The sequence below is a fragment of the Podarcis bocagei genome (assembly GCF_964188305.1).
Source record: "Podarcis bocagei genome assembly, chromosome: 8".
Taxonomy (NCBI): domain Eukaryota; kingdom Metazoa; phylum Chordata; class Lepidosauria; order Squamata; family Lacertidae; genus Podarcis; species Podarcis bocagei.
This window is the reverse complement of record NC_138133.1, coordinates 47,557,878-47,577,545: the sequence shown is the minus strand read 5'-3', so window position 1 is coordinate 47,577,545 and position 19,668 is coordinate 47,557,878. Positions and strand designations below refer to the sequence as shown.

The window sequence follows — 19,668 nt, the reverse complement described above, 5'->3', positions numbered from 1 at the left end:
TGGGAAAGTTTAAAAAAACACACACACCACAATGCACGTTAAATGCTTGTAAGCCTTTCCCCGCTTCCTCTTCTCTTTCGAAGTGCTGCATGGATTTTTCACTCCCCCCCCCGCCCCCGCAGAGCTTCTGAAACTCCTGGAAAAAAGTGGCTTTTTTGTTTTTATTTTGGTAAAAGAAGGCATGCCCCCAAAGTGCAACACCTCAGCATCTTATGGGGCCGGGAGATCCTCCTTTGGGTTCTGTCCCATGAACAAGCAAACAATATACGCTGCATGTGAGTGTGTGCGTGTTTCTATTGATACCATAGGAGTTGCTCATATAACTTCTTGCAAGCTTAAGAGATGGGTGGCGGGGGGTGGGGGGAGTCCAGTTTGTGTTTGTCCCAGCTGGAGAAGGAAGTTTTTTTAAACGGGGAGGGGGGGAAGTGGGTGGGATTTGCTGGAATGTGGTGGTGGAGTAGAGGAAGGGAAACAGAATGGAAGTTCTTATTGATCCGGAGGCTGGAGTTCCTGGAGCTGGAGCTGTGTGCTGGAATGTGGGAGGGGGGGTGGGGGTGATGGTGGAGCAGATCACGTGAAACCTCCCCCCTCCACTTTTTTTAGGGGGAGGGAGGGTTTAGAAGATGGGTGGGGGTGGAATTGATATTTGAGAACCAGAGTTAAGGGGTGCTGAGGGGAGGGGAGCCTATGAAGAAAGGGGGGGGGGAATGCGCAGGAGCCTCAAGTAATATACACACAGGAATCAGCCCTGAGGAGGAAAGAGCAAAGGCCCAGAAGTGAGGACAAAGGGCGGCTTGTGAGAATGTGGCTGGGCCACAGGAATGTCCTGGGGAGATTTGGTCTGTGCTGCCTCCCTCTTTCAGCCCAGTGGTCTTGACATGCTGCCCTCCCTCAGTCATCCTTCTCCGCCCCATCTAGGACGCTGTCACGCGTCCCTCAGATTGGTGCTGCCAGCAGGATTCCCTTCTTCAAAAATCTGTTGTAAATACTCATATCTTTCTTTCCTTCCTTGCCCCCCTCCACCTCATTTCTTTCTCGCACTGCTACTGTTGCTAGCATCCCCATCCAATTCACGTAGACCTTCTCAGTCATATTGACAGTTGACCTATACTATCATAACAGGACTTGCCCTTCCACAGCCCCCCCCCCACTAAATTTCTTCCACCCCAGCAACTGTAGGTGGAAATCCAACACAGCTCCTTGTAGTTTTTTGTGTGCCCTTTTGCTGTGAAGAGAAAGGCTACTACTCGATCTCTCTGCTCCTGGAGGTAATAAAATACAAAAGGTTGACAAAAGAGCTAGAGTTTCTCTCCTGCCCTAGGCTGAAAGATGTGAGGACACTGGTGATGGCTTACGTGTCATATTAGGGCATATATATATGTGTGTGTGTGTGTGTGTGTGTGTGTGTGAAGACAGTATCTGAAGTTTTGGAAAGTTGGCCTGTAAACACGGCTGGAATGAGTTTGGGATGTGACTGGATTAATAGGTGACTTACATCAAAGTACTAGGCCTAATTCTGTATGGTAAACCAGGTTTTGCTAGGTTGAAGTCAGTGAAACATTGGTTGTGAGGAGGCACTAAGCTCAGCCTGTTTACATATACAGGCCAGGACAATAGTGATTTGTTTGGCTGGTATAAAAACTCATTCCAAAAGTTTACCTCTTGGAGACCTGATCCAAAGCTTCAAGCAGCATGCATCCTCCTATTTACTCCAATTCGCCACATCTCCCTAGCAGTGTATATTAAACTTGCTTCCCCCACATTTGATTTTTACCCATATATAATTTTTGGTTGACCGAAGTTTATACAGTTCATTGATGCTTTAGTCTGACAGCTTGTAAGGAATGAATTTGATGTTCTTCAGCTACCTTTTAAAATAAATCACAATGAGAGTTCTGTTGATTGTGCATATGTTTATTTCCTGATAGCTTCCCTAAAGAGGATTAATTTACATGCAAGCAAGTTTTTATGGCCAATAAATAAAGTCATCAATTGGTTAAATTTATGGGGAGATGTAGAAAAGAAACTGAGTTGGAAAAAGCCCCTCATTATTATACTTGTGAATCTTTGAGAACTGGATGAGCATGCAAAGTTAACCGATAAATGATGCACAGTTGTACTTAACGCCAAAATAGTATATATATATAACTTTTTAAAAAATCTCCTTGTGGAAACAAAACACTTATTTTCCAAAAGGCTTTTTGGTAAAGAAAATTATTTATTAAAATAAAGATGTAGCTTCAGTTTTCTGTGTGCTCATATAAAATATAGTCTTTGGTCTGTATCAACAGCCTATGAGCAGAGAGAAGTATCCCAATGTCATTGACAGTAAGTATTGACCGAAACAAGCAGTGGCTTATTTAAATGCATAGGTTACACATTCCTATACATTATTCTACTCATTATCCCCTTTAATCATAATGCATGCTAATGTCATCTGAAGTATCATGGTTGATGCAATATTTAGATTGTTGCTACATAAATTAATATTCTTTTCCATTCAGCTGAATATTTTTTCTTTGTTATTGTCCATTTTTGAGCTGGCTGGCCTTATTCAAAGGAAAATATGACTTTGGAGTACTGAGGCAGTTGAGAGCTTAAGTATTTTGCTTTCAGCACTTTTTTAAAAAAAACAAATCACATGCATCTTTGTTTTCAATTAGGAAGGTACAGATTTGAGCTGAATCATAAATATTTGGTACAGTTTAATAAGGTTAGTGTGGTGCTAATTTAGAGCCCAATCTGCTAGCCATGTCTCCTCAGGAGTAAGTTATATTTCTTTTAATGGGACTTCCAATTAATTCTGCTTATGTTCCTAGCCTTACATCACAAGGTTAACGAAGTCTGCTCAGAAGTAAGTTAATTCAGTGGGGTTTATACCAGGAAAGTTGGATTAGTATTGCAGCCTAAGATAGTTTTCTTACTGTAAAATGAATGGCCAAATCATTTAGAAATAAACAAGAACTATAGCTAAAAATCCAGTTACAAACTTTTCAGAGGCAAACCAGTCATGTGAGATACATTGTGAAAAGCTACCATAATCAATGAGTGTTGACTGTGAATCAACAAAAACTATTAAGTAAACATTAATAGTGCCAAAAAAGTGTTAGGATAGGGGTGGTAATCTGTAGTCTAAAATTAAATTTGGATCAGTGTCTGGCTTAAGTAAAATTATCATGAAATAAAGGTCCTGAGGCTCCAGTCTATTTGTTTAATGGAAGGGGGAAAAGAGGCTTTTTTGTACTATTGACACTTCTGTTAGCCTGATTTGAAACTTGCATTCCAGGGTAGTTGTGACATTAGGCAGGTATATTATCAAAATGGCAATTTGGTTTGGAATATTACTAATAAATTACAGTCAAGCTATGGATTTTATAAACTTCATGTTCTTGCTCTTTGTGAAATGTATTTATTTAAAATAAACCTGTTCTTCATCACGATTATTGGCTGGGGAGAATGGCGAGTGGGATGGGATATGGTGGCTGTTGAACTTGTGTTTAATTATTTTAATAGCACCATTTAGCAGAATTCTATACAAGCATAATGTGTTGTGTGTTGCTTGTTGTGAAAATCTCTGAGAAGTATAACTGTACACCGTGGCTACCATTTCCCAATGAAAAACTTACAAGTTATGCAAATGAATTGTGAAAGAATGTATTCAAGTGTATCTAGATGTTGGGGTGAGAGCATTATTTATTCACTAATGCTTTAAAGCATTATATATTTTTTTGGAATTTAAAAGCCAGAACCTACAGGTTGCTTTTGACATGAGATTTGACAACCTTGACCTGTGTTTTTTCTCCATTCCCTCCCCCTTCCCCACCCTCCTAGTCATATATCCCATTTCTTCAGGGAGCTCTTCACTATACAGTTCTTACCTGAAGAAAACCTAGCATTAAATATTGTTGTCCAAGTGTCGTATCCTTCCTGCCACTTTCATACTTGGTAACCAAAGGTCAAGATAGGCCTTTCTGCATGTGTGAAATTCTTCCTAGGATTTCCTAAGCAATGGAGGCAAGGAAGAAAGAATACTTCCAAGTGCTTAATGCCACCATTGGAAAGGATTAGCTTTCCTATAATTCAGTGGCCCGTGTTACCGACCTATTTTTCTTGTTCGCTTTTTTCTTGTGTCTTTTAAAATTATACATTTTTCAAATTATATGTCCACTTATACATCCTAATTGATCCTCCTTGCTGGATGGGGGAAAGATACCCAAAATTGTACATGCATTCTAAAACCTGAAAGTAAATTCCATTGAGTACGATGGAACTTTTAAACCAAGTATCATTTCCAAATAAGTATGTTTAGGATAGAGATGTAAATATGTTTATGCACTGCCATCATTTTTGAACCAAAATAAGGTTCTGCTTATTACACCAGTTACTTGTGGAGGGATAACCACTGGAAATTGTAGATGTAAAATTAGCCATAACGAGGATATTGACATGATTTGAGACTTAAGTGTTTCTATTACTTAAACATTTCCCCTAGTGCAGTATGTGTTTCATTGTACTGTTATGCAGACAGAGTTTCATAAGGCTTTATTAATTTTATGTTTCTTGATGAAGGACACAGTGTATTTTACTCCATGTACTACATTTAACATGCCTAAAGCATGCATTCATTTAGAAATATTGAAAATACTACGTAGTAAGGCCCTGAATTGTACTGTTTGAGAAAATTCAGCCATATTTTTACTTCTGAATTGTTGGAAATGTTGAAAAACATATTTTCTATTTCCAATTACATATTTAGACATATTGTTTCATTCTTACACATTCTGGAGAGCCAAAATAGATTTTGCATAGAAAAGCGCAGAAGTGAGAACTCTAATTTAGGAATAGTAACTCAGAAGGGAGATTGACATTCAAAGAATAGACCATACTGACTAGATATTAAAAGACATTAGATTACTTCTCATAATATAATCTAAGGAATTCCATATAGACAAAATAGTAATTACTGTTGGTAGTATCCCTGAAACCTGCCCATCCCCAGTCTCATACTGTTGTTCTAAATGACTTTATCTGAAATGACCAATTTCTGAGCGCTATAGCATTATATTCTTAAAAGGGAGGGGACAAAAATTCATAAAATTCCAATTGGCCTGTAAAACCAAAAACATCTGTGTTGAAGCAGATTGCTGCTTTTTTGTGTGTCTAGCCAAAATTGGGCAAAATTGAGAATAGTCAACATGAAAGCATACAGACACATGTACAAAGCAAAATTACATATTAGAACTGTCTTACAATATTCTTTAAATTCAGGCAGCTTTCTATACAGTAGTCCCCTTTTCGTGTGCTGTCCGTTTACGCTCTTTGTTGATGTATCACAACACACATGTTAATCTGCCCTGTCACTACTGATGATTTGTAGCAATCTGAAATTATTAGATTTACTACAGGTATTCCAGACCTCAGTGGTGCACAGAGCATTGTTGCTGCAGCAACTGCCTTTGGCTTGTAGGGAAAGTGGGGTAGCATGTTCTCCCCAGGCCTGTTCAAATGCTTCCTGTGATATATAACTTTCAACTTTTTCAGAGCACAGATCCACCTTTAACTTAAGCATGCATTTGGGATCAGCTTGTTAATTATTATTCTTTACCATAGATATGCATGGTTGTAGTGCTGCAAGTGCAATTCACCTGAGGTTAGGCTGCAACATGGTCGTAGGTCCCCATCTGCCCAGCTGAAGACAAATGATATATTAAGGATGCCAACATAACACTCATCATAACTAAAAATGTTTAAATTGTTAATATTTTGGCTGAATATTTTGCCCTACCAGCCCCAGTTCCACTTGTATCATAGCCGCTGTTCATGGGACCACACTGGCGGATTTGGTGATTGTGTTGGTTACTAGTATAATAGTTCTGTGCCAGCATAGCTACATGGCTCGCCTTCTTCAGCCATCTCACGGTGCAAGTTTAACACAGCAAGTTGTGGCATTGCATTGGGGTGTTAGTGACTGTTTTGAGTGTTGCTGTAGCAGTGTAGTGACCCACATTACGGACAACCCTTTATTTATGTCTGGAAGGAAGTATGAGAATCTTGTCCACAAATTGCTATTTCTCGTGTCAGTATAGCAGGAACTAGAACTTCATGAAAATGGTTGAAGAACAATATGTATTTTCCAGTGTTATGAGCTGAGCCTTCTTTTTCATTGGGCCATACAGGCATCTTACAATTAAGAGATTTTGTAACTGCCCCCTGAATTGTTGCTGAATTTGTCTGTACTGCGATACGTCTAATATGTAAAGATAACATTTGCAATGTTGATCCAGGATTTCTTGAATGGCTTTGTGCTTCCCCTTAATTCTCGGGCTGTAAGCTGCAAGTCTTTACAGCTTAATAACATCAGTTCCTCTGTTATAAACCCTGTGCTGTAATGTTGAAATTCAAAGAATAATACTTGACTCCAAAAGTTAGCTTGTTAGTGCTGTCAGTATTGATGTGGCAATAAATGTAAATGGGAAAACTAAGATGATTTTGGGTTCCAGTATACTTTGTGACTTGAGTGATTTTCAGTGTAAATAGCATTATATTGGAATGTTATTTTTAAACTGCAAATGCAGTTTAAATCACAGCATGATGTATTTCCCCATATGTATTTTGATTTTTTTGTTGTCCCCTGTTGTTTTGTCAAAGGTCAGGATTGGTCCCATTGGGAGGAAAATGTGGTCTTGTGTTTCACTTTTTTGCCTTGGGGTCTACATGCAGCTTAGCAAGAATTATGTATGCCTTATTTGTTCATGTTTTCCTCTGGTTGTGTGCATGTCTGGCGTTTAAATGTACTTAGCAATGCTGTCGCTACAAAAAAATCTGAAATTCAGGGACTGCAGATTCTTTTAATTTATCTCCTTATCATAATCAAATGGTGAAGGGAAGTTTTAGGAGACCAATGAGAAAGTTTGACAGAAGATGTGAATCTTGGAAAATTGAGAACAGTTGTAAACTTAAAAACTAAAACACCTCCCTCTAATTTAGGCAGGTCGGGCTCTTAGCATGCATCACAGTTCACCTCAAGTATTAGTAATTATGCTAGTTTAGTAATTATTGGAGATGAAAGAAACTCTGTAAGATGTGAATCCTTCTAAACTTCAGTAGCTTTACTTTGAGCCGGAATAATGATCAAGCAGTAGTTAGCTATATGCCTGGGGATTATGTTGAAGCTAAAGGGGGGGGGGGGAGGAAGAAGACTTGGACTAAACTTCGAGTATCTTTATTACTATACTTCATAGTTTGCATTTTTGCATTTCCATTTAGTATTCCTGCTTTCCAGAGAGAGGGCAGAAACTCCATGTTCTGCTCTTATGCTTTGGTATAACAAACAGGGCAAGGCATTTTAGACTGATAACATAAAATTCAAACTGTACCACCCTCAGTATTAAATGATGGACAGTTGGGAGCACTTTGGTACCCCAAAATCTGTGACCCAAGGCAGGCTGCATCTCCTTGGCTGGTGGTCGGGGGGGGGGGACTATTTGGGATGTCTGCTGATGCACTCACACACATGGAGCGCAAAAGGGCATTGAAAAGCCTATTTCTTCATTGTGATAGAAGATGGGATTATTCTAACTGAAATGTAGGCATTATTTTATTTAAATTATTATTATTTGCTGGCATTTGTTTGGCATGCCATGCAAACAAATTATCAAAGCAAAACAACAAGATAAAATACAAATGAGTAAAATAAATTGAAGCAAAATAAAAAAGAGAGAAATGCAACATATAAAGCAAACATTTCCTGAAGAGCTCATCCAACGATACAGTAAAAAGAACAAAACCTGACCCATACCACAGCAGAGGCTAATGATCTCAAAAACTTAAAACTTGAAAAAATACTAAAAGCACATAGGAAGCAGCCTTTATATCTGGATGGACTGTTGTTCATCTAGGTCGGTATTGACTCCTGGCAGTCAGCAGTTCAACAGGCATAGGTCTTTCATATCAACTCCTATCTGGTTATTTTAAAAGGAGATACAGGGGATTGAAGCACGCAAAGCATGTACACTACTGTTATCACAGAGCTGTCCCTTGCAAATAAATATGTTATCTTTGTACAGTACTTCTAGGTGTTCCCTTTCCCTTTGAAGAAGGCATTTAATCCAGTGAGCTGCTATTCCTCCCCCCACCTTGGGCATTTGTGTGTGTGTGTGTGTGTGTGTGTGTGTGTGTGATTTTTAAAAGTGAAGAAGTGCTGTGGTTTGGAAAATGCATACTTTAGAGTGTGCACAACATATGCAACTACTTTTACCACACTTACTTTAAGTATTTCAATATGGACAATTACCCACTTTTCAAATCTTACATTGCTAACTTTAATGGAGAGTGGTAGAGTTGGTTGACTTTGCTGGCAAATGAATAACAGTTCTGTTGCTGGCATATTCCAGATTTTAAATAGTGTTTCATTTTAAGTGAACGTAGTTTTTCAGCAGTATTACCTAGACTTATCATCCTAACTACATATATAAACTTTATTCTGATTTTCCCAGTATCGGCACTCTTAAATACACTTCATTTGGGACATACCAGGAGCCTGCTTTTCAAGGGCACAACAAATATCCAGTTTTGTTCTTAACTATATAAACTCACATGTAGGCATGGATAAGAATTCTCTGAAGCAGGTGTATTAAAAGCTCCAGAAAAGCCATTTTAATAAGAATGTCAGCATTGCCACCTAATTTTGATACTCTCATCCTTAAAACTTACATGTTGTCTTAAATTGTAGAATGTGATTTAGTAGCATAATTATCAGTACAGAATTTGAGTGTCACCGCAATTTGGATGGTAGTACAGGATTCTCCCAGACCCCAACTGAGCTCTCTTAATTTATTTATTTTCCAGTTTAGAATTATATCTATTGGCTATTCATATCCCTGATGATTTTGCAAATTCTACCCCCCTAAATCTCCCAACACAGAGCATTTATGTTCTTTAACATTAAAGCTTCTGCACCTCTGCTTTACCACATGCCAACACTGATGCTAAGTGGGTGGGGAATGTCCTGGTTGTTCATAGGTTAGGTGAATTTACCTGTGGCCGTGTTTGTCTTATAAATATTTTATGTGGCAACGTGTTGCTGAAAAGACCTTTCACTCTGCAACAGTTACTTCTATTTTATTTTATTTCTAAAATTGGTCTGTACAAGAATGTTACTTGAACATCCCTTATGCCTTTAGATACATTTTCCAGCTGTAGCCTTCTTATATCTCCTCATTCCTAGATGTCTGTCTCAGTGATGCCCTCTGCCCGCCCAGCCAGGACGTCAGGTCATTCCAATCAGATATGTGCCCCATGTTCCCTCTAAAGATTCTTTTGCACTCTCATGATCAGGGCCCTAAAAATGGGCTAGCTGATCACTACGATTGAGCAATAAGTTTTGCAGCAATTAGGTAGCATGTATGACTCCTTTGCAAGATATTGGCCACATTTGCATGGAATGCTAAGATAAACCAGGTTTGTTCTTGGCTACAGTTTGTGGTTAAGAAGGAAAGAGCTTAATCACAAGCCTGGGTTCAGATGACACAGTAAGCCAGACCTTTGCTTTGTTACTGTGCTGCCTCAGCTAATAGAACCAGGCAGGGGCAAAGTGGGTGTGCATTTCTCTCTGGGAGCCATTGTCAATGCTTTATTTTAAAAACATTTATTAGCAGACGGTATATTTGTACACTGGTACCTCGGGTTGAGTACTTAATTTGTTCTGGAGGTCTGTTCTTAACCTGAAACTGTTCTTAACCTGAAGCACCACTTTAGCTAATGGGGCCTCCTGCAGCTGCCACACCACCAGAGCATGATTTCTGTTCTTATCCTGAAGCAAAGTTCTTAACCTGAAGCACTATTTCTGGGTTAGCGGAGTCTGTAACCTGAAGCGTATGTAATCTGAAGCATATGTAACCCAAGGTACCACTGTATATTGTTTATTCTTAACATTACCAAGTATTTATTATTATTACTGACACCTGCTATTATTTGCATATTGTATTTTAGTGGTTTTTTATTTTTATTTTATTGGCCTTTACGAAGTACTCTTATGGGAGATTTTTCAGTGAGCATTCCTGCCTTTTGTCTTTGTTACTTTGCCCAAGATCTGAAACATGCTTTGTTAACAACACCTGTCTAAGGAACGGGATAATTTGGTGTCAGAGCGACTGAAATTTGTCAACAGTGTCTCTAACTTGTAGTGTCACTCCTTAATCTTTTTTATGGTTTCTACTGTGATAATAATCATCTTCTGTTTTTGTATTTCACATTGCATTCTGACCGCACCTGTTCAAGGACACCAAGATTTAAAAATGCTTCTAACTGTAACTCGCTTTATTTTGGTGGGGTGGGACTGTCATTTTTGTTTTAATGAGTGGAAGATTAGGTATATATATGGACTGGGGAGAGGATACTGCTTAAATGAGATTGTAGACTAAAGTATGAATGTGAATAGTAAAAGGAAGTATAGTACAGGAAAACCTCAGAGATACTGAGGGTTCAGTTCGGCAATAAAGCAACTTACACATCACCCCCAGGCATATAAAAGTTATGTTTACACTAAACAGTGGTACCTCAGGTTACATATGCTTCAGGTTACATATGCTTCAGGTTACAGACTCCGCTAACCCATAAATATTACCTCGGGTTAAGAACTTTGCTTCAGGATGAGAACAGAAATCGTGTAGTGGCAGTAGGAGGCCCCATTAGCTAAAGTGGTGCTTCAGGTTAAGGACAGTTTCAGGTTAAGAACGGACCTCCAGAACGAATTAAGTACGTAACCAGAGGTACCACTGTACTGTATTACGTAAGAGTGCCTATGACTGCTTACCTTTTGTTGTACCTCCTGTTTGGGGGAAAAGCTGGTTTGGTTGAAGATGTGAAGCAGGAAGGAGTTTTGAGTTGGAAGAGGGCCAGTGAGGAAGGGGGTTAAAACCATTCCTCCATTTGTGTTTCTCCAATATGCAGTGTAGCCCTCTAAGCTTGCTTTCACGTATAACCCTTATGCTTTTGTACACAGAGTGGTAGTCAGCTAGCTTTTACTCAGAGTAGACCTATTGAAAGTTACGGCCTTAACGGAGGCATGTTCATTAATTGCAGCAGGATTTCTGTAAGTAAAAATACCCCTCATAGTTTGCCCTATAAACCAGGATGCTTTATATGTATTTTCTTTGATTTAGGTAGCACTGATTATACTTTATTTGTCAGTGTCAGGAGAGGAACATCAATGAATCAATAAAATTGCCCTTACTTTTATCTTGTCTGATGGAGGTGATCAGGACACCAAATGCTGTATTGCTCTGTTAAGAACAGAAGAAGAACCTTGCTAGATCAGGCCAAAGCCCATTTAGTCTAGTATCCTATTCTCACAGTGGCCAGTCACATGCCTGTGGGAAGCCCACAAGCAGCCTTGAACTGCAACAGTACTCTCCCCAGCTGTGATTCCCAGCAACTCATCACCATTCCATAGTCATGCTGTACCTCTGTAGTCTCATTTTTAAAGCAGTTTTATTTTTAACTTCTTTCCTTATGATTCCTATAATGGAATTTAGCTTTTCCGCAGCCATCAGATCTTGGTTTCAACATTTTTTGGTTAAGCTGCCCACCACTACCCCAAGATTTCTTACCTGGTTAGCTGTGTGAAATGTGTTCTGTATACAGAGACTGAATGTAAATACCTTAGAACGGCCAACAGGTCTGCTTAGGTCCTTCAGACCATTTTGGCCAAACCATGCTCTGCACCTGACATCATAAATGATATCAAGAGTGGGTCAGGAAAAGTTGAGGCTTGGTCAAAGGGAAGTGAAACGTTTGGAAAAGCAGGTCAAACCCCATCTATCAGTGGATTGCGAAGATTCCAAAGCACAGCACAGACTCCTTGTAACTGAAAATCAGCTGATAGGGACTTACAAGGGAGCCTCTTTGAAGGCAGGTTCCCAGTGTCAATGAGGTGATTGATGCTGGAACTACATCTTACAATGAAATTGCAACCTCCTTCGCACTTGGAGACAGGTGCCAGTCAGCTGACATCAATAAGATGTCCCATGATTGAACAATGGGTGGGTCTTGTTCATCTGCCAAAGTTGGCCTGTGGATGGGTGTGGATAATAGGGATCTGGCCCACTGGCTTGATCCAGTTCCCCATCTCTGCACAGGGCTATGATGAGAGAGCAAATGAAGTACATACATGTGGAAATAAAGCTTAGGATCTTTAAACATAAACTCTGCTTTCTGCAGGGACCAGCTGCCCAGTTGCTCAGCCTATTCAGGTATAGTTAGCTGCAAGGGGCCAGAAAACTTTACTTCCACAAACTTCCTTAGGTCAACTTAGCCTAAGATCCAAGCCAACATGCCTAGAGCGCAGTGTTTTCAGGTTGCTGCAGTAATGCCCTCTGTTTTATCAAGCCACATATCCAACTATGAGTCCTGCTGGTGTTTGCTGATGCAAGTTTAGAGTCCTTGATTCACCCATAACTACATTGGACATTGAAAGCTCGCAAATTTGCCACTCCTTTCTTAGCTTACTAGAATCTGATTGCGGTAGAATGTAAATGGGTAAAGGAAGAGCCATATACAGTGGTGCCTCGGGTTACAGACGCTTTAGGTTACAGACTCTGCTAACCCAGAAATAATACCTTGGGTTAAGAACTTTGCTTCAGGATGAGAACAGAAATCGCGCTGCAGCGGTGCAATGGCAGCGGGAGGCCCCATTAGCTAAAGTGGTACCTGTTTCAGGTTAAGAATGGACCTCCAGAACGAATTAAGTTCTTAACCCGAGGTACCACTATATGCCAGTTTGAGCCCCTTCGAAGAAAGTTGTATGTATAAATAAAACAGAGCTGTTAACATGTTTAATAATCATATTTTCAGTTTATATTCTGCCTTTTCCCCGAAAGGAGCTCAAAGCGGCATACAAGGCTGATGTTTGCCGTGGTAGTGTTGTATTCTTCCCAAGCCCCATCAAGTACTGGTTTCCCATTTCTATTACAAGAGCCAAATTGTTTCACATAAATTAACTCCCTCACCATGTTAATTAAAGGCAGTATCATGGCAATAGCAACAAGTCCTGAATTTTCTAAATAATTAAACACACTCTTCCATATAAAACGATGTACATATGCTTAATTAACTCATAGATCTAGCTGAGAAATTCACAATTTGTGATCCACCAATCTGAACACACCTGGAATGGATCTTACTGTGACTGACAAGAACTTTACAGGTAGTGAAGTAGCTAAAGTAGAGTGCATTGAGCTACTGATAGGGTGTCCTAAGTCGTTGGTGGGCTTTGCTGATCTTAGCTGTGCAGGATTGATAAGATTTTTGACTGTAGGTAATATGAATGAGTTTGCTGTGTGTGGGAATGTGTGAAGAGATTTATTTATGTGTATACTTATTTCATTGCAGAATGGGTGGTTTTTGTGTTTCCTTATGACAGTGTTTTGATGCTGAAGGTATCTTTTTTATAAACAGCTTACCTACTTTTTTGGATTGAAGCAATGCATTTAACAGACAGGTGATGTTTTCCATGTTATGGTCATTTTTCAACCTCAACACATGACATTTACCAAGATACTTTTGATTTTATTGTAACCAATTAATCCATTTGTCGTTCACTTAAAAGCAAAACAGTTAGTTGCTTGAAATATCTTTAATTGGATGAAACCCTAATGATAATCAACTTCAGCTTGTGTGGTTCAGTGGATAGAGTATTTTGGGGGAATCCAGAGAAGATTAGATACTAATTAAAATAGAACCCAACTGTGTGTTTAAATTCCATACATCTTAATGGGATTTGAACTTACCTAATTTTCTCTGGGTAGTATCCTGTGAACTTGTTGGTTAGCCTTGGCTATATAACTGGTTTTTAGTCTTGGGGCATGTATCTGTTTTCAACAGAATTCCATGAAGTTTCCTCAAGGGATCTGAGTAGTAGCAAGGTCTTCCTGAGGAGTTCTACCATGCCATTTTCAGGGTCAGGATCTTCTCCGGTAACAGGAGCCATGGACTTCTTATTCTTATCCCAGTAAACTGGGTGAGTCTGTGATAGGATCTCCCCAGCTTGTGGCTGGGCTGGCTGAGTTGCAGACCTCAGTCTTGGAGAAGCAGTTTGGGGCCTTCTTCAAGGACCAGCCAATTTGCCTGATGTGATAATAACATAAATAATTGTGAAACCCTTAAAACACGAATAGACACGAACACACTGATTTGAAGTAGTACTAACCCTAACCAAAATCCTTTCAGCTATGTTTGTAAGTATAGGTCACTATGCTTCTCATAAAATTACTACTATGAAACAGCCTCATCAGGCTGTGAATATCCATCTCTGTTCTTTTTGGGGGGTGGGGTCGGGGATGCTAAACTGATAGTTCACAGTTTAGTTCTTAAGGTAAAGTAATATGTATGAGAGGAGAAATCATGCCGCTAAACTGAATATGGATCAGTCGAAGGGAACAGGCTGGTGATGCCACCAAGGGAGGAGTAGTAAGTGGAATTGAGCCTTCAAATTGTGGTGTTTTTTTAAAAAAAATTATGAAAATATTTATGAGAGTTGGGTGTAATTCTAGCAGTATCTGGTCTTGGTTATTGGCTTTGTTAATGTTTCTTGTGTGGTATGAGAGTCGCTCTATATTCATTTTAGAAATATATAAGACCTTTTAAGTTTTTCTTCTTTTAACACCCTTTTAAAAGAAAAATATACAGAACCTGATCCAACAGTTTGTTCCTAGTTTGAAGTTGAGTGCAGAGTCTTACATATTCAGCAAACGTATTGTGTGAGAGCTGTGTGTGCATTAAATGTGCTTGGAGTTTTGAACCAGAACTGGACTTGATTATTCATTAATACAGATATGATCCAGTGCAATTGTATTTTGGCCATTTCTTCCTCAAGTACAGAATAAGAGTATATGTTTTATGTGCCTAGTGGTTAGGTAGGATTAGGGAACAAATAGCACATAGAGAAGAATTACATGGCTTGTTTATTGCTTAAGGGTGAAAAGTATTTTAAATTCATTGTCTTAGTCCAGGATGGCAGAAAAGACTGGCAACTCCTTGAGTGCTTGCTACTGCCTCAACCACCACCCCTTTACAACTGGCAACTTTTAAAAAATGGGCATTCTGTGTCTGTGTGGATAATTGTTGTCACCTTATGAAGTAGGTTACTACCTCTATGATCTGGACTTCATCTAATCCAGGAAAGCCCCCTGAATTTCTACAGACATGGCTCAGCCATAACCAAGTCCCTGCTTTTAAAGGCTGGGACTACCCAATAGAGTTGAACCAGTGCCCCACTTTATTTCTTTGTAGATTATTAACAGGTGGTTACACTGCAAGCCCACACCAATGTGAAACACATATTTTGTATCTCATTCAGCATTGCTTGGTCAAACTCAGAGAGAAAACCAACAGCTTTCAAAGCAGCTTACTCCTTTGCTCAAGATTTCTAGTTCTGAGTCAAAGAACTCTCAAGACATGTGTCCATCTTAAATTGCATTTTTGCATATTATTGTGCCTTCAAATGGTTATGTATTCTGATGAAACTTAATAGTATCTGCTCCATTGTCAATTGGTCAGTCCTTCCCTGGATATCAGTACAAGCCATTTTGCTACTAAATCAGCTTTGCAGTACACAGCCACCTTTACTTATAATCTTATAAGACCCAAATTGTTGAAATATGCCCTAAACCAAGGGTAGCCAACATAGTGCCTCCAGCTGTTGGGACTCCCAACTTCCATTAGCCAAAGCCATCATGGCCAGAGATGATAGGATGTAGCCTAAAAACATGTGGAGAGCATCATATGGGTATCCCTGCCATACACCTAGAACTAGGGATGTTAACTTTTAAAGCAACCACCATATGGTTAATAGGTAAATTTCTATCAATGCTAGTTAATGTTAGCTAGTATTGTGGCCAAAGTAGCTAAATTTTAGCCTTGTTTCAGTCTGCAACAGTGAAGAGATGGAAACGGTGCCTTATGAGGAACGGTTAAGGGAGCTGGGCATGTTTAGCCTGGAGAAGAGGAGGTTAAGGGGTGATATGATAGCCATGTTCAAATATATAAAAGGATGTCACATAGAGGAGGGAGAAAGGTTGTTTTCTGCTGCTCCAGAGAAGCGGACACGGAGCAATGGATCCAAACTACAAGAAAGAAGATTCCACCTAAACATTAGGAAGAACTTCCTGACAGTAAGAGCTGTTCGACAGTGGAATTTGCTGCCAAGGAGTGTGGTGGAGTCTCCTACTTTGGAGGTCTTTAAGCAGAGGCTTGACAACCATATGTCAGGAGTGCTCTGATGGTGTTTCCTGCTTGGCAGGGGGTTGGACTCGATGGCCCTTGTGGTCTCTTCCAACTCTATGATTCTATGATTCTAAGAGAAGGGGCAGGGTAAGTGTGTCTGCTCTAAATTCCTAGTCCAGAATTAAGGGATTGGAAAGATTTGGCATGTTCCTGCTTCAACACTGCTACAGTGGTACCTCGCAAGACGAATGCCGCGCAAGACGAAAGAGTTTTCCGTTTTTTGTGTCATTCTGCAAGATGAATTTCCCTTTGGGCTTGCTTCGCAAGACGAAACGTCTTGCGAGTTCTTGCGAGTTTGTTTCCTTTTTCTTAAAGCCGCTAAGCCGTTAATAGCCGCTAAGCCGCTAATAGCTGTGCTTCGCAAGACGAAAAAACCGCAAGACAAAGAAACTCGCGGAATGGATTAATTTCGTCTTGCGAGGCACCACTGTAGTGTGGTCTGCTTTGTTTGGGTCTTTGATCCTGCCGTTAAGCCTCACTTCAAGCTCTGTTTTCAGTGAGCTGCAGTTTTACATTAATCAAGAACCCTTATTTTAAACAGTGAAATATTCTCATCTCCCATTCAACATCCTGAAAGTGAGGAGAGTTAACATATATTTCCTGTTCTTAAGTGTCTTTCTGAAATGTGTCTTCTCTCTTTGAAGGGTGGAGGGGGTGGGTGGGGGGCAGTCTGTGCCTCTTATTAGCTTTACATGCACAGAGGCAGAGGAGAGAAAATGCATAAAGATACCTCCCGAAATTACTGTAATTTGTAGATGCTAAAATAATGGCATACACATATCACTTCTGTTCTGTCTGGATAGCTCTGTAAATTGTGTATTGATTATGCTAATCTGCCTAGTGTCTCTATTACTTGTCTGCTGATACTACTCAAACATGCAGATTGAACACATTTTTCCCCCTGCAAAGTTGTCATTCTTGTGGGAAAAGACTTGTGTAAGATGGGTGAAAAAACCAAATAACTTCTAATCTTTATGCATAGGAGGGTTTATAAAATAACTATTTATTGAACTGCAGGAAACGCAGAATGCAAGTCACCCCCCTCTCCACCCCCCAAAAAGAAAGAAAAAAATGAGGACAGTTGTCTTAGGTTAAAAACCTTTCCTCCTCTTCTACCTCCCAGCAACTATTGTTGCTGTATTAGGCTTATTTTGTTTCACGTTCCTTAAGGAAACCATTTTAGGAAGGGTACTAAATCAATAGCAATCTATTTTTATAGTTTATTTTGGGATGTGTGGCTTCTCTCTTACTTTGTTTAACAAGCCAAAAATGGCCTCAGTCATTCAGGGCAGTAGGTATCTCTAAAAAAATTATTAACCTGCTTCGTGAAAAAGAAAATAAGACTTTTTTCAATTATCCAAAGCTTTTATTTTTATTATAGTTTGTAGTAGTATAAATACAATAAATCACAGCCTTTGTTCTCAAGGATTTGCTGTAAAGTGTACATTCACATTCTTGCTGTGTTTGTACAACTTCACAGTCACCCATTACTTCCCTTATTAAGTCTCTAATGCACATTTTTGCCATTGGCCACTACTTTCCTAATGCGGAACAAGGCTGGCTCTCATTTAAGAGGCAGCTTAGTGAATTGCAGAGTATATCGTTATAAAATGAAGGAGGAATAATGAATTTTGTTCCCTGGGCTTTATCAAATTCCTGCTCATGTTTAGAGGCCATCCCATTTTCATAGCATGCTCCCTGAGGGGTCCTTTCATAGCATGCTCCACAGGGGACCTTTTCAGTCTGCCAGACTATTGCTTTAGCGCTGAAACCGAAAGCGAGAGAGAGAGGTGCACCCTCCTCAAAGCAGGCGCTACTGGGTGCTGAAGAATCCTAGGCCAACACTGTTCCTGGGCTGCGGCAATCTGCTTCAAGTCTATTATTGGCCGCCTTATTCTCACCTGCTACAGTTCAGAATTGGGCACAGAGGCTACTGTACTTCACAGGTATCAGGAGTGATTTTTTAAAAAGCATATCTGATCACGACAGAAGAACTCATTCACATTCTGAGTGGCAGTCGTGCTTTGCTCCTCTACGCAGAAAGAGTAAAGGGAAGGGGGCATCTGAAACATGCAGCGGTCATGGTTCCCTGGCACACGTCTACCATGCATTCCTGAGCATTTGAAGCTCTTCTCCCCTTCGTGCTATGTGTGTACAGGCACCAGAACTCTGGTCTGTGCATTGACTGTGCCTCTAGTATTGCAAAGGAGAATCAAGGAACCGTGTTGGCTTCTCCCTACAACCTTGTTCCATTGCGATTACTTTCTCTGCCTTTGTCTTTCCCAAAGCACGTCTGGTGCAGTATGCCTTTTGTTGCTTCTGTTTCATTAATCCCCAAACTACCTACATTCCTTCCTTTTCCCCCAACCTTGTTCCGTGTGTTTTGGAAGAGATAACTGTCTGTTCTGTGCCCTGTAGGATACCATCTACGTTTCAGCACTAAGCCAACATTGAGTAGTGGTGGCAGTAGCAGCACTATCACAATAACATTTTGCAAACTTCTTTTTTTATTGAGATTGAAGAAACACTGCTAAAGAACTTACCTTAAGGATGATGCAGTGTGTTTTGTGTTTTGATAGGACTAATTCTGCTTTACTTATTTATCATTTGCTTAGTGCTGAAATGCTTTTATATGATTAATCTCGTAAACTAAGGCATGAGAAATTGAAACAACAGCAACCAGTACTAAACAGTGAGCACGAAATTGGTTTTACAAAGGCCACTAACTTTGTGGTGGTCTTAATGAGCGAGGTGGCAGAGCAGCAGGGCATGTGTTTGCTCCATTCACAAAAAAGTGTGCCATGCCATGAAGTGACTACTCAAAAGTAGAAAAAACAACAACTGCAACACATGACCCAGGGTATGTGTCTCCCCACTAACCCCATGCCAACATATGAAAGATGCTCTACTGGTAACACCTCTAAGATCACAGTGCATTGCATATTCTTGCAGATTATAAACCTTTGCTGTAAGACCTTCAGAAACTGGATGGAATTCTTCCTGTGTTAATATCTCAGGCAAAGAAGAGAGCAAACTGCAATTCTTTTGTTTTGGATGGAAAGTGGGGGAAATTATTTAGCACACAGCTGACTTCCATCTTGTGTGCAGTGAAACACATTGGAATTCTAAAGCCATTTTTTGGCTTCAGGCAGACTTATGGCATTATGGTATGATGGATGAAGGCCTATCACTCTGCAGCCCTTTGGTGTGGTTGATTAGCAGGTGCTAGTGATTAGTTGACTGTTGTGGACTGAATTACTTATAGACATTCTGTTTCATTGTTTAGCAGTGTTGGCCAGTGCTGGCAGTATTTGGATTTCATTGGGGCTCTCTCTCTCTCTCTTTCTCTCTCTGTTTATTTAGCAAAATTGTGTCTTTTGTCTCCTA

At 39.8% G+C, this 19,668-nt stretch overlaps 1 protein-coding gene across 8 annotated transcripts in view; it reads left to right on the top strand.

Annotated features, from left to right (window-relative positions):
• The window catches only part of ZNF521 (zinc finger protein 521), a 300,478-nt gene that overhangs the window by 1,744 nt on the left and 279,066 nt on the right, over window positions 1-19,668 (top strand). The window lies entirely within an intron of this gene.